The sequence below is a fragment of the Haliotis cracherodii genome, unplaced genomic scaffold (genome assembly GCF_022045235.1).
Source record: "Haliotis cracherodii isolate W230 unplaced genomic scaffold, xgHalCrac1.p SCAF_4, whole genome shotgun sequence".
NCBI classification, from domain to species: domain Eukaryota; kingdom Metazoa; phylum Mollusca; class Gastropoda; order Lepetellida; family Haliotidae; genus Haliotis; species Haliotis cracherodii.
In genome coordinates, this window is record NW_027266297.1 from 68,875,209 (window position 1) to 68,888,940 (window position 13,732).

General features: G+C 45.3%; 1 protein-coding gene across 9 annotated transcripts in view; it reads right to left on the minus strand.

Annotated features, from left to right (window-relative positions):
• The window catches only part of LOC139478303 (collagen alpha-1(IX) chain-like), a 238,078-nt gene that overhangs the window by 12,973 nt on the left and 211,373 nt on the right, over window positions 1–13,732 (minus strand). The window lies entirely within an intron of this gene.

The following is a 13,732-nucleotide window of genomic DNA, read 5'->3' on the forward strand; positions in this document are numbered from 1 at the left end:
GGGCTTTCCACCCACATTAAGCTGACACGCCGTGATATAACTGGAATACTGTTAAAAGCGGCGTTAAACCAAATTAAGTCACTATAGATAACAACTTCTTGTTCATCGTATATAGCGACGTTTCGATGTAGATTCTTACACCGTTATAACACTGCATTCATCTGGGCCTGACTTTGTCAAGCAGTGTACTGTCACGATGCGACACTCGATGCAAAGCACGGAACAAATTAAGGCTTAAATACTCATGCACGGGCAGAAGATTGCATTTACAGTTCATTTTCAAACCCAAATACCTTTCCCTCATATTTAACGATGTGATCAAGGTGTGTTGCAATGATACAAGACTTAAACATACTAGTGTCGTGGCGATGCATCGGTGAATCGCTACAGTCCCAGATAGACATATTCAATGTTACAACAAACCAAAGACGTATATATATATATAGATTGTATATAAGTCTTTGAACAAAGATTAATCTAACATTCAAACTAAATGTAAAAAAGTAATACCAACAAGCCCCCAACAGTTTTTTATCCTAACAACGTATAACCCAATAACAATAATTTGGCAAACATTAAAATCACCTAAGAAGTTAAATTTGCCCTTGAAAGGTGTAACACAATACTATGTGTTGTTCTGTTATCCACCTGCTCCTTTGAAAAACGTATCTTATACCCCTGGATTAGCTATTCCTTCGCATACATCCCTCCTGTTGACCGCCAGGCCTGTCGCGGTGCATCAGGCAACAGGTCATCGTTGACCAGATTGTGGGTTGTCCAAGGACATGGACATTTGGTAAAAGCCGCTGATGGATAAAGTGAAGTGATTTAGCAATTGGGGCTAAGGCTAGTGAAATCAGTAGTTCCAGTCGTCGTTCTTTGTCAGGAGGGTTTGAATCCAGGACGGGACTCAACCCAAAAAAGTACGAGAATCTGTACTTTACTAAGAAAGTGTTACCCCAAATATAACATTTGTTACGAGGGCATCTTTGTTCGAGATGTTCTTCGTCTTCTATTTCGCTAGTTTTGCAACAAGTACATATTCTTCCACCCTCATTTGGAAGGCCGTGGATTTTAGTCTCAGTCTTGTAACCGTTTTGCGGAGTTCTAGATATGGTTTAATTCATCTCCAATTTTCTCAACATGTCTGAGCTTATGTGGTCTTTGAACTTTCATGTACAGTTGCCTTATATCGTCCAGAAGAGATATTATTGTGTTAGGTCAGGGAAAGAATAGTTGAGTAGAACGTTGATTGAAGAGACCCATGAGTTCATTTTTATCTTCAATGAAGGCTGCAGAGAGAATCTGTCATTCTACATATCTATCACCGAAGGTAATTATTGTACATAGAGAGACAAGGAGAGACAGGGGGTGAGAGAGAGGAAGAGAGGAAGAGAGAGAGAGAGAGAGAGAGAGAGAGAGAGAGAGAGAGAGAGAGATAGGGAGAGAGAGGGGGAAGAGAGGGGGAAGAGAGGGCGAAAGGGAGCGAGAGAAACAAAGAGAGGGAGAGAGACAAATGTGAAGAGGTTATAGTTAAACTCCTGTCAGGCAGTCGATGTACTTGTTATCCGAGGAACTCTGAAATACTCTTTGCAAGTTTGGTAGCTGATGAATACACTTGCCGTTTAGACCAGTTTGGAAGCACATCTCGATGTTTGACGAGTGAAGCACCCCGCACCTCCGAACCATGCGTTGCTGTTGGTTCTACAAGTGTGTCGTATTAGCTTTGAGACCACGCTCACATGGCTTTGGTTTCCACATTCTTTCAACTGGTTTAATCTTCGAGAGGAAGCGCCTCTTGAGATCAACATATTTATTGACCCCCAATCACTTTTGATATTGACATTCATTCTCCAGTTTAACACTAACAGAGGAGGGAACAGGTTGTCATGTCCATTTGGACGTTTGTATCAAAGATATGCGGGTTTTGTTGACTTAGCAAAGCAAAGCAAAACAAAGGTCTACGTTACAACGGACTTCAACAATGTATCAACGGCAAGATACACCATCTGATCAGTGATATGTACTCAAATATATTTGATGTAACAAAAGGAATTTCATATGTTTGATCAACACCATTTATCATCCAAAACTGGCTCCAACAGGACAAGACCGCCTCCGTGGTCTTGTGGTAGAGCGTCCGCCCGGAGAGCGGAAGGTCCAGGGTTCGATCCCGGGCCGCGTCATACAAAAAGACGTTAAAAGATTGTACTTGTTGTTACCCTGTCTGGCGCTCGGCATTAAGGGGCTAAAACAAGGACTGGTCGGCTCGGAGTCAGTATACTGTGTCTGAGTGGGGTATTCGTGTTAAACTGCGGCATGGTGAGCTAGCACTATAAATCGGCATCAATCCGGACTAGTACAAGCAGCCACACACACAGATACACGTGCATGCACGTCGCTATATAAGTGCAATAATCTTGGACGCGACGTTAAACCCAATTTCCCCTCACCTCACCTCCAACAGGACTACACTCGTTGATATATATGATATCAAAAGACACTCGGTGAGATTCTCTATTTCTTCCTGTTGAATTATTTACTAGTTTCCAATATTCATGTGGATTCTGTGTGGATGGTTCATCTTGTTTTCTAAGTTTGATTCTTGGCTGCCCATTTCAAGGTTCTTTCAACTTCTTGTCAGTCTCGTAAAGATTCAGGCGACTACTTTTTGTCAGTAGGACATTCAGTATGCCTCAGCCAGATTTTTCCATATGCTGTTTGAGTAATATGCAGATGGAGTAGACGAACAGTTAGCTCCAGAAACAAAGTTATGTTTATTCAAAATATATCTATACAAAATTGGAAATAAAATTCATACGGAGCCCAGAATGCTTAATGTCAGAGCTGAGGCAATAACTCGCTCTTGACTTAAGCTGGATTGGTTTTTGTATTTATTTTCTAGCGTCTGGGAACCAGACTACAGTTGTAGCTGAACCATTACTTTCCTCTGGATAGCTTAGACAGCACATTGGGAAGCACCCGTGAGCAGGTTTGATGCCTCGGCTGTCTCTGCATCTACTCCATCTTGTTCCAAATCAAGTGGTGTCGTTAGGAAAGTATTACCTTTGCGTCTCATGCTATTGCTGCAGAGATTTCCTAAGTATGCTGTTCACAATGTTCTTTCCAAACACGCTTCTACACAGTTCTCTTTGGTCTTTTATCGGTGGTATGTGATACTGCCTTGTTACAAGCTCGGCGATGTCTGGAAGTCTGGAATGTCTGCTGACCGCTGAGATTGCTTTGTGCACGTGGGCCCTGCTGACAGTTTTATTACAAAACAAGATCCGTCTAGATAGGAACATTTTCTGCGGATTGCACTGGAGTACACAACCCCTATATTATGAGTCAGCGAGGGAGTGTGGTTTTACGCCGCTTTTAGCAATATTTTTACACCAGAAATTGTCTTCACACTTTGTACCATGACGTGTGACGAGCGAACACTTTAACGACTAGGCTACCCCGCCCTCAAATATCACGTGGTGGGGTGAGGTGAAATTGGGTTTAATGTCGTGTCCACGATTATTTCACCTATAAAGCGACGTGTGTGTGTCTGGCTGCTTGTACTAGTCCGGACTAAACCGATATGTAGTGCTTGCCCACTGAGATGCCATGCCACAGTTTAAACATGAATACCCCACTCAGACACAGTATACTGACTCCGAGCCGAACAGTCCTTGTTTTAGCCCCTTAATGCCAAGCGCCAAACAGGGTAACAACAAGTACCATCCTTTAAAGCATTTTTTTATGACGCGGCCGGAGATCGAACCCCGGACCTTCCGCTCTCCGGGCGGACGCTCTATCACTGGACCACGGAGGCGGTCTCAAATACCATGACCGGACATTAGAGGACAATATGCAGACATCTGAATGAACCCTGCATGTAGCTGTTACAGACGTTGGTCTGATGAACTGTGAGGTGAGATCGTGAGTGTAGTCCCAGTCACATGTGACAGTGTTACGTCACTGCGTATCTGGGGGAATGCAACCCACAGTGATGCTGGTCACAGATTCTATTTGCGGAACGACACCAGTACGTGCGTGCTACTAGCAGGCCATGGATCAACATCGGAGCAAATCTGGGATTCGAATCCACGACCCAACTATGCCTCCGAATCTTCTCGAAACACCTTTTCCTGCGTCATGTGCTTCCACGCGTTATGCTTCTATGAAACGCGTGACGCCTGCAGTAGCACCCGCCTGGTCATTAGGGACAAGGGACCTGAAGGTAGGAGAAACCATGTCTCCGAGGGAGACGTTCCCTCATGTGAGGGTTTACAATCTCTAGTAATCTCGAGGAGACATGGTTGTCCAACTTATAAACCGACTCATCGCATAGACAACGTTTTTAATTAAATAACGCGCTATATGGCTGAAATATTGCCGATGCGATGTAAAATTTAACTCACTCACTAATTAAATAACTGTAATAAAAACTCTCAAATGTATAACCTGTATCGGAGACGAAATATCGCCTGCAGTCGTGAACTCGGTTCAATGAACCCGGTGACCTCAGCACGTGGGTTTCGCAATGGTGCGAAATCTGCACGTGCGTCTCGCAATGGCACGAAATCTGCACGTGCGTCTCGTAGGCTGTTCGTAGTTTTTGTTCTATCAAGGGTTTACAGTGATTGGAAGCCCTCCTGCGAGGTGTTTCAATTGTTGTAATACCTCCTACGAGGTGTTACCACAATTTCAAAAACTCCATATCGAGTTACACGAGTTGAGTTGTGACCTGACAGTTAACCCCGTGTGTGAGGTCCGCCCACTGGTGGGTACCATTGTGAACAAAGGGGTAGCGGGTGGACCGCGACAAAGAGTACGATGAATATGTGCGTGTCCTGTCACGGAAAACAACGAGTTCTAGTTGCGAGTTCAATAGCGCACTGGTCGAAATCGCCATTTGATCACTGGACGATTTCACGACTTATTTGGGCTAATGACCCGCATATCTCTGACTCCACTCAATCACAAACCTGTACACTATTGACCCCATTCAACAATAACGTCTGCAACATTTGTAAGGGCGGCGAACAGACCCCACTGTGACATCCTATCAAAATACCTTTGCATGCTATCTCTAGTTTAACAACCAAAAACATTGCATGATTAATTCAAGTCTCACACTAGGAAAGGCAAACTATAGTATTGCAACACCTGCTGTCAGTGTACAGGAAGATGAAGATGAGCAAGATAGGCCCCAACAGAAAATGTGCATATGATAAAATATACAGTCACCAAGAATTGTATGCGTCCTATTTGCAGGGCTAAAGACTCCCCACGATGTAACTGTCGAACACCATGTAACTCAGAGGCGCGATGTAGTCCAGATCTCTACAGCAGACGTAGATTTGTACACAGGCTACGCAATGTGCGGATACATAACATGTCTGTCTAGGTCGTGGCAGTCTTGACGAAGGTGTGTTGACTTCTTCGAGGACACATGGGCGTCACATCCACACCACCACCACAGACATACTCGTGTTATAGGTCATTGTCCTCACGGTAATTACAGCAACACTCAAGTATGATGAGATAAAACAACCCACAACAAATGCTAAAGGAAGTATCTGGACGTTCTGACACTGTGTGAGGTGTTGGGGAAAGGAAGTATCTGGACGTTCTGACACTATGGGTGGTGTTGGCTAAAGGAAGTATCTGGACGTTCTGACATTGTGGGATGTGTTGGCTCAAGGAAGTATCTGGACGTTCTGACATTGTGTGAGGTGTTGGGGAAAGGAAGTATCTGGACGTTCTGACACCGTGTGAGGTGTTGGGGAATGGAAGTATCTGGACGTTCTGATACTGTGGGAGGTGTTGGGGAAAGGAAGTATCTGGACGTTCTGACACTGTGTGAGGTGTTGGCTAAAGGACGTATCTGGACGTTCTGACACTATGGGTGGTGTTGGCTAAAGGAAGTATCTGGACGTTCCGACATTGTGGAAGGTGTTGGCTAAAGGAAGTATCTGGACGTTCTGACATTGTGTGATGTGTTGGCTAAAGGAAGTATCTGGACGTTCTGACATTGTGTGAGATGTTGGCTAAAGGAAGTATCTGGACGTTCTGACATTGTGTGATGTGTTGGCTAAAGGAAGTATCTGGACGTTCTGACATTGTGTGAGATGTTGGCTAAAGGAAGTATCTGGACGTTGTGACATTGCGTGAGGTGTTGGCTAAAGGGAGTGTCTGTTCGTTCTGACATTGTGTGAGATCTTGTTGGCTAAAGGAAGTATCTGGTCGTTCTGACATTGTGTGAGGTGTTGGCTAAAGGAAATATGTGGTCGTTTCGAAACTGGCTAGGATGAAGGCAGAAGAACGAATCGTTTCGTTCGTGAACTATGTGAAGTTTCATCTGAGCTTAGTTTTCTGTGTTCGTTGTTCATCGCCGCACCCAGCAATATCCCATCTGAAGTGAGCTGAACCATTCATTCCAACAATCCGTGTTTCACAGACATGTTTCCAGTTGTCACCGTTCTCACAGGAAAGTGGGTCAGTGCACTTTACGATACAAACGCGACAAGAACAGTGTCCCATATTCATGTTGCATCTGGCCGCCCAGTGTGCGCCCACTGAGACGGGGTTGAGCTGCTTATCTGGTATGTGGGCCAAGGCGTCCGACACAAAGTGCTTTGATAAACCTAATGCTTTGACTCCATATACAGTCCACACAGGCCGCACAGTTCACACAGGCTGCACAGTCCACACAGGCCGCACAGTTCACACAGGCCGCACAATCCATACAGGCTGCACAGTCCATACAGACCGCACAGTCCACACAGGCTGCACAGTCCACACAGGCTGCACAGTCCACACAGGCTGCACAGTCCACACAGGCTGCACAGTCCACACAGACCGCACAGTTCACACAGTCCACACAGGCTGCACAGTCCACACAGACCGCACAGTCCACACAGGCTGCAAAGTCCACACAGGCCGCACATTCCACACGGGCTGCACAGTCCACACAGGCCGCACAGTCCACACAGGCCGCACAGTCCACACAGGCTGCACATTCCACACAGACCGCACAGTTCACACAGGCCGCACAGTCCACACAGGCCGCATAGTCCACACAGTCCACACAGGCTGCACAGTCCACACAGGCCCCACAGTTCACACAGGCCGCACAGTCCACACAGGCCGCACAGTCCACGCAGGCCGCACAGCCCCCACAGGCCGCACAGTCTACACAGGCCGCACAGTCCACACAGGCCGCACAGACCGCACGGGTCAAAGCACACATACCAGGCCACAGGCAAATCGTAAATCAGATCCTGGCGGAAGTCATAATTCCATGTCACGGAGCAACAGGTATCTCATATACCGGACATCTCAAAACGTACACAAATGTCACTTTGAGATCATTACAGTCCTTTTCTGGCGCTGTGCCCCCTGTCGCGATATCACTGCGGGGCGGTCGTGTAGCCTTGCGGTTAAAGCTTTCGCTCGTCACACCGAAGACCTGGGTTCGATTCCCGACATTACACTATTTGAAGCCCATTTCTGGTGTCCTCCACCGTGATATTGCTGGAGTAAAAGCGGCGTAAAACCCTACTCACTCATTCACTGGTATTACTGCGGTACTGACAACATTCGTGACCTACTCGTGTTATTCCAGGACAAGCCGAATAGCGACTCGTGTCCCTCTCGTGGTCAATTTTTGCGACTGGGTTCCATCTAAGCGCAAACGGGCATAGTTAAAAATATTGTCAACTCGTTGCTAATGATTCACGTATATTTCTCCATGTCATATATGTTCCAGGTGCGATTTACAACACATTGGGATTTACGGTATTCATACAGTATGATTGAACATATTTAATTGTATCTATCTATTTTTGATGCAAGACGTATGTCAAAAGTTATTCCAGAGGGATTCTTTGACTGAAGTACTTGAAGTCGTACGCGCATTCTGATTGGTCTGTCGTATTTTCGCACATACCATTCATCGATAAGGGGACTAGTCTTCTTGCAGGTTACGGAAAGGGGCGAGTCGTGACGAATGTACTGACAATTGCAGCATGTTTCCAGAACAATGGAGTCACTGACCTTTCGCAAACTGAACTGACGCGACCGAGGCCGGAACGCGTGAAGCTTTACACGGTGTGATCTAAGCGCATCGAGGAATGTAGGAACCACGGCTTGACCAGTCACAGCCCAGTACGGACATTAAGGCTCGGCTATCTGAACATTACATCTTGGGAAAGTATCGACGTATGTCTACCTGTTGTACAGAATGACTCCAGCCCCGCGTGAACCCGTCAAGTACGCTGTATTCCACATACTAGCAGTGCCACCTGACAAAGTGGCTATATATATACAAAGGCATGAATGCATGTTTTAGTTAAGGCGTTGATTACTTTGACAAACCTTGGTGCTTGTAAAAAAACTGACAGGATATGACATTGACATGAAGATATTCCAATAGGTTTTATAGAGTGCTCGGTCTGTTTACAGAGTAAGACCAACACCTGGTGTCCCTGTAAGTTCACAGAGCTACACCAGTGTGTATATATACGTCACCCCAAGTAACATTGCATGAAAAGTTGTCATTTCAAAATCTGGGTAATTTTTGTCAAAAATTCTAAACTTTAACATTACCTTGTTTGGAAAAATGAAATTTGCCGTGATGATAAAAAAACAAAGCAAATGACAATAAAACCGATCGCCCAAACGCATCACGGCAACGGCCATGGTAACCCGATGCACATGCGTTCCCCCATTTCTTGCCCTATAAAAATCCACCCAGATCGAATAACAATCATTCGTTATTGAATTGCTACTACATGCCAAGATTGACAAGAAATCAGCGACACCAAGCCCTTTGAGGACTACAAGCTGGACAAACCGCCCGGCAAGTAGCCAATGCATTTCAAGTACACGTAAGGACCAATTACAGGCTCCAGCAGCGGTACCAGACCACCAACACTACAGATGACCGTCTACGTAGTGGAAGACCAAGGGTCACCACCCGACGTCAGGATCGTCAGATTGTGCGACAGCATCTTCAAGATCGCTTTGTTACTGCTGTGGAAACTGCTCGACAGACCATGGGGACACACCAGGACACCTCCACTGTCACAGGCCACACCGAGGACCCATTCTGACACCACGTCATCGCAGGGACCGTCTTCAGTCGGCAACACAGCACCAGGATTGGCGCCACCAGCAGTGGAGAAGAGTCCTTTTCTCAGACGAGAGCCGTTACTGAGAGAGAGAGTCTGGGGACGCCATGGGGAACGTTATTCAGATGCTTTTGTTGTTGTGAGAGAGACTCGTGGGGTGGTCCGAGCATCATAGTGTGGGATGGAATTAGTCTTCCACAGAGGGTCGACCCTGTGGTCTTCCAGAAAATCTGTCCAGGGAGAGGACATGGTGTTACAGCAGTTCGGTACATTGATCAAGTTTTGAAACTACAAGCCATACCTCATTTGGCACGTCGCCGCAACCACGAGTTTTAACATGATAATGCCCGCGCCCACACTGCGAGAGCAAAACGAGACTTCCTCCAGCAGAATGGCATCAGAACCATGCAGTGGCCTGCCCTCAGTCCCGATTTAAATCCCATTGAGCACCTGTGGGACGAGTTTCAAAGACAGCTGAATGACATCCGACCAAGGCCGACAACTGCATCTGAACTGCGTCAGGCGTTCCTCAGAGTGTGGGCTCAAGTTCCTATGGCCTTCATTAACCGCCTCATCCATTCCATGTATCGACGTTGCACGGCAGTCATCAATGCACATGGCGGACACACGAGACACTGACTTGTGATGCCATTTTCTCAGAGACTAGTGTTGTGTTTCACTTAAAGAACATTTGACCCTTTAATTTCAACCTTGATCTTTTTAATATGTCTCAAAGTATGTTTACAGTGTTTGGACAAATAAGGTTTCTCATATATCTATCCATGGTGACATTTCTTTTGCGGTTCAGTATATATTGAACACCTGTTTAGGGATGTAGCCTAGTGGTTAAAGCGTTCGCTCGTCACGCCGAAGGCCCGGGTTCGAATCCCGACATGGGTACAATGTGTGAAGCCCATTTCTGGTGTCCCCCGCCGTAACATTGCTTGGATATTGCTAAAAGCGGCGTTAAACCATACTCATTCACTCACTGAACACCTGTTTACATATATATCTTTGGCATCTGTTTACATATATATCTTGGGCATCTGTTTACTTATATATCTGGGGCATCTGTTTACCTATTTAACTTGGGCATCTATTTACATATAATTCTCGAACACCTGTTTACATAAATGTCTTGGGCATCTGTTTACATATATATCTTGGGCATATGTTTACCTATATATCTTGGGCATATGTTTACATATATATCTTTGGCATCTGTTTACCTATATATCTTGGGCATTTGTTTACATATATATCTTGAACACCTGTTTACATATATATCTTGGGTATCTGTTTACATATATATCTTGGGCATCTGTTTACATATATATCTTGGGCATCTGATTACATATATATCTTGGGCACCTGTTTACATATATATCTTGAACACCTGTTTACATATATATCTTGGGCACCTGTTTACATATATATCTTGGGCACCTGTTTACATATATATCTTGAACACATATATATCTTGAACACATATATATATATATATAGCGAGGTGCTCGACAACCCCAATCTCGACGTGACCCGCTAAGCCAGATCTCATTCACAGAAGCGTCTGCGAGTATATGTAGTTCACAGTTACTCCAACACTTGTTCCTACATAGGAGGCGATGAGGTATCTGGAGAACGGCTTTACGATGTCTCGCTATCGGACCTGAGCTATGGTACTCAACTCTGTGAACAAGTAATTGTTTACTACCTGTTAGTAGACACGTAATGATTACTTTGTGAAACATAGGACTGACATTAACACCTCTTTGGAACAGTTTAATCATTAAGCACCGGGGTGAGGCGCGTCACGTGTTCCTACTGCCATCTGTTTGAACAGCGAGGCACATAAACATATCATGGAGACACTTGCCGCCGACCCAGCAACGGAAGCGTCGCCACGGGCCATATAACTCAACCCCACTCCAAAATAACACATGACAAAGAATGTCATGTGCTACTGATCTACATTGTATGGTACAACCTTGTTACAGCTCTGTGTGGGACCGCTAGTTCATTAGTGATCTTCTTATTGATTCTATATTGCGGGAGTAACGATGATCGGAGTAAAACCCTACTCGCTCACTCACCCAACACATGATCACATTGATTTATGTCTATCATGGCAACAGTTAATAAATCTATATGTCGCATATCATCTGAACATAAATCTATATCTCACATACCATATAATCACATACCATCTGAATATAAATCTATATCTCACATACCATCTGAATATAAATCTATAACTTACATACCATATAATCACATACCATCTGAAAATATATCTATATCTCACATACCATATAATCACATACCATCGGAACATACATCTATATATCATGTCTATATACCATACCTTCTGTTCATACAGTCTCTATATCTGACACCTCTATCTGGGACTGGGCTTCACAATAATGTTCCGTATAAAAAGGGGGACCAGCGACCAGTCCCTCGGAACCTTCTGTTCATACAGTCTATATCTAACATCTCTATCTGGGACTGGGCTTCACAATAATGTTCCGTATAAAAAGGGGGACCAGCGACCAGTCCCTCAGAACCTTCTGTTTATACAGTCTATATCTAACACCTCTATATAGGACTTGGCTTCACAATAATGTTCCGTATAAAAAGGGGGGATCAGCGACCAGTCCCTCAGAACCTTCTGTTCATACAGTCTATATCTAACACCTCTATATAGGACTTGGCTTCACAATAATGTTCCGTATAAAAAGGGGGATCAGCGACCAGTCCCTCAGAACCTTCTCTTCATACAACTACATCTCACAGCATACTATTAAATCAATATCAATACATTCTCTAGCTAAGATACCATCAGTTCATGAGTCCATACCCATATTGCCCCGTCAAGATCCGGGTTAGAATTGGTGTTCAGCAACCATGCTTGTCAGGACTGTGTAAGGCATGCCTGTGTCAGTCGAGTTCAACTGATCAGGTGTAACGTATAAGTAGAAACTTGTACACTAACACCCTGAAGCATCAGTCTTGTGTTAAAATATCTGGGCATATCAACAGAAAACATTTCATTTACATGGGAACCAGACACGTCGGAAATTGATGTAGCATATCTGAGTGTTTTTACATATTTACAAATGCGATCTTAATGGGACATCGCGAACCCATATTGTTAGTACACGAAACTCTGATATCAACAAAGGCGTCGAGTGAAATTCGATACAGTTATCATCGGAAACACAACGGAGTAGAACTTAGATATGAGAAACGTTAATGTCACCTTTTCATCAAAAATACTTAACTTTAAATTTTCAATGTTTTCAATATACACAATGAGTACAGAATTTTACCGTCACCATGTGTCGAAATAGTTAGATTTGTTATGCGAAGCAGCTCACATATCTGAACTCTCACATTCATATAACGGATTTCGTCACACACTGACATGCATAGTAACACTTTCAGATGTCAGACAAGAAGCCCTGTAAGCTAACAACAGGAGGTACAGAAGACGGTAGTGAGATGGGAGGTACAGAAGACGCTAGACGAGGGTGAGAAGGGGGGTACAGAAGACGCTAGTGAGATGGGAGGTACATAAGACGCTAGTGAGATGGGAGGTACAGAAGACGCTAGTGAGGTGGGAGGTACAGAAGACGCTAGTGAGATGGGAGGTACAGAAGACGCTAGTGAGAAGGGAGGTACAGAAGACGTTAGTGAGAAGGGAGGTACAGAAGACGCTAGTGAGATGGGAGGTACAGAAGACGCTAGTGAGATGGGAGGTACAGAAGACGCTAGTGAGATGCGAGGTACAGAAGACGTTAGTGAGATGGGAGGTACAGAAGACGCTAGTGAGATGGGAGGTACAGAAGACGTTAGTGAGAAGGGAGGTACGGAAGACGCTAGTGAGATGGGAGGTACAGAAGACGCTAGTGAGAAGAGAGGTACAGAAGACGCTAGTGAGATGGGAGGTACAGAAGACGCTAGTGAGAAGGGAGGTACAGAAGACGCTAGTGAGATGGGAGGTACAGAAGACGCTAGTGAGAAGGGAGGTACAGAAGACGCTAGTGAGAAGGGAGGTACAGAAGACGCTAGTGAGATGGGAGGTCCAGAAGACGTTAGTGAGATGGGAGGTACAGAAGACGCTAGTGAGATGGGAGGTACAGAAGACGCTAGTGAGATGGGAGGTACAGAAGACGCTAGTGAGAAGGGAGGTACAGAAGACGCTAGACGAGGGTGAGAAGGGGGGTACAGAAGACGCTAGACGAGGGTGAGAAGGGAGGTACAGGAGACGCTAAACGAGGGTGAGAAGGGGGGTACAGAAGACGCCAGTGAAATGGGAGGTACAGAAGACGCTAGACGAGGGTGAGAAGGGGGGTACAGAGGACGCCAGTGAAATGGGAGGTACAGAAGACGCTAGACGAGGGTGAGAAGGGGGGTACAGAAGACGCTAGACGAGGGTGAGAAGGGAGGTACAGGAGACGCTGAACGAGGGTGAGAAGGGGGGTACAGAAGACGCTAGACGATGGTGAGAAGGGAGGTACAGGTGACGCTGGTGAGAAGGGAGGTACAGGGGACGCTGTTGAGAACGGGGTACACCATCAGAAGCTGGTGAGAAGGGAGGTACA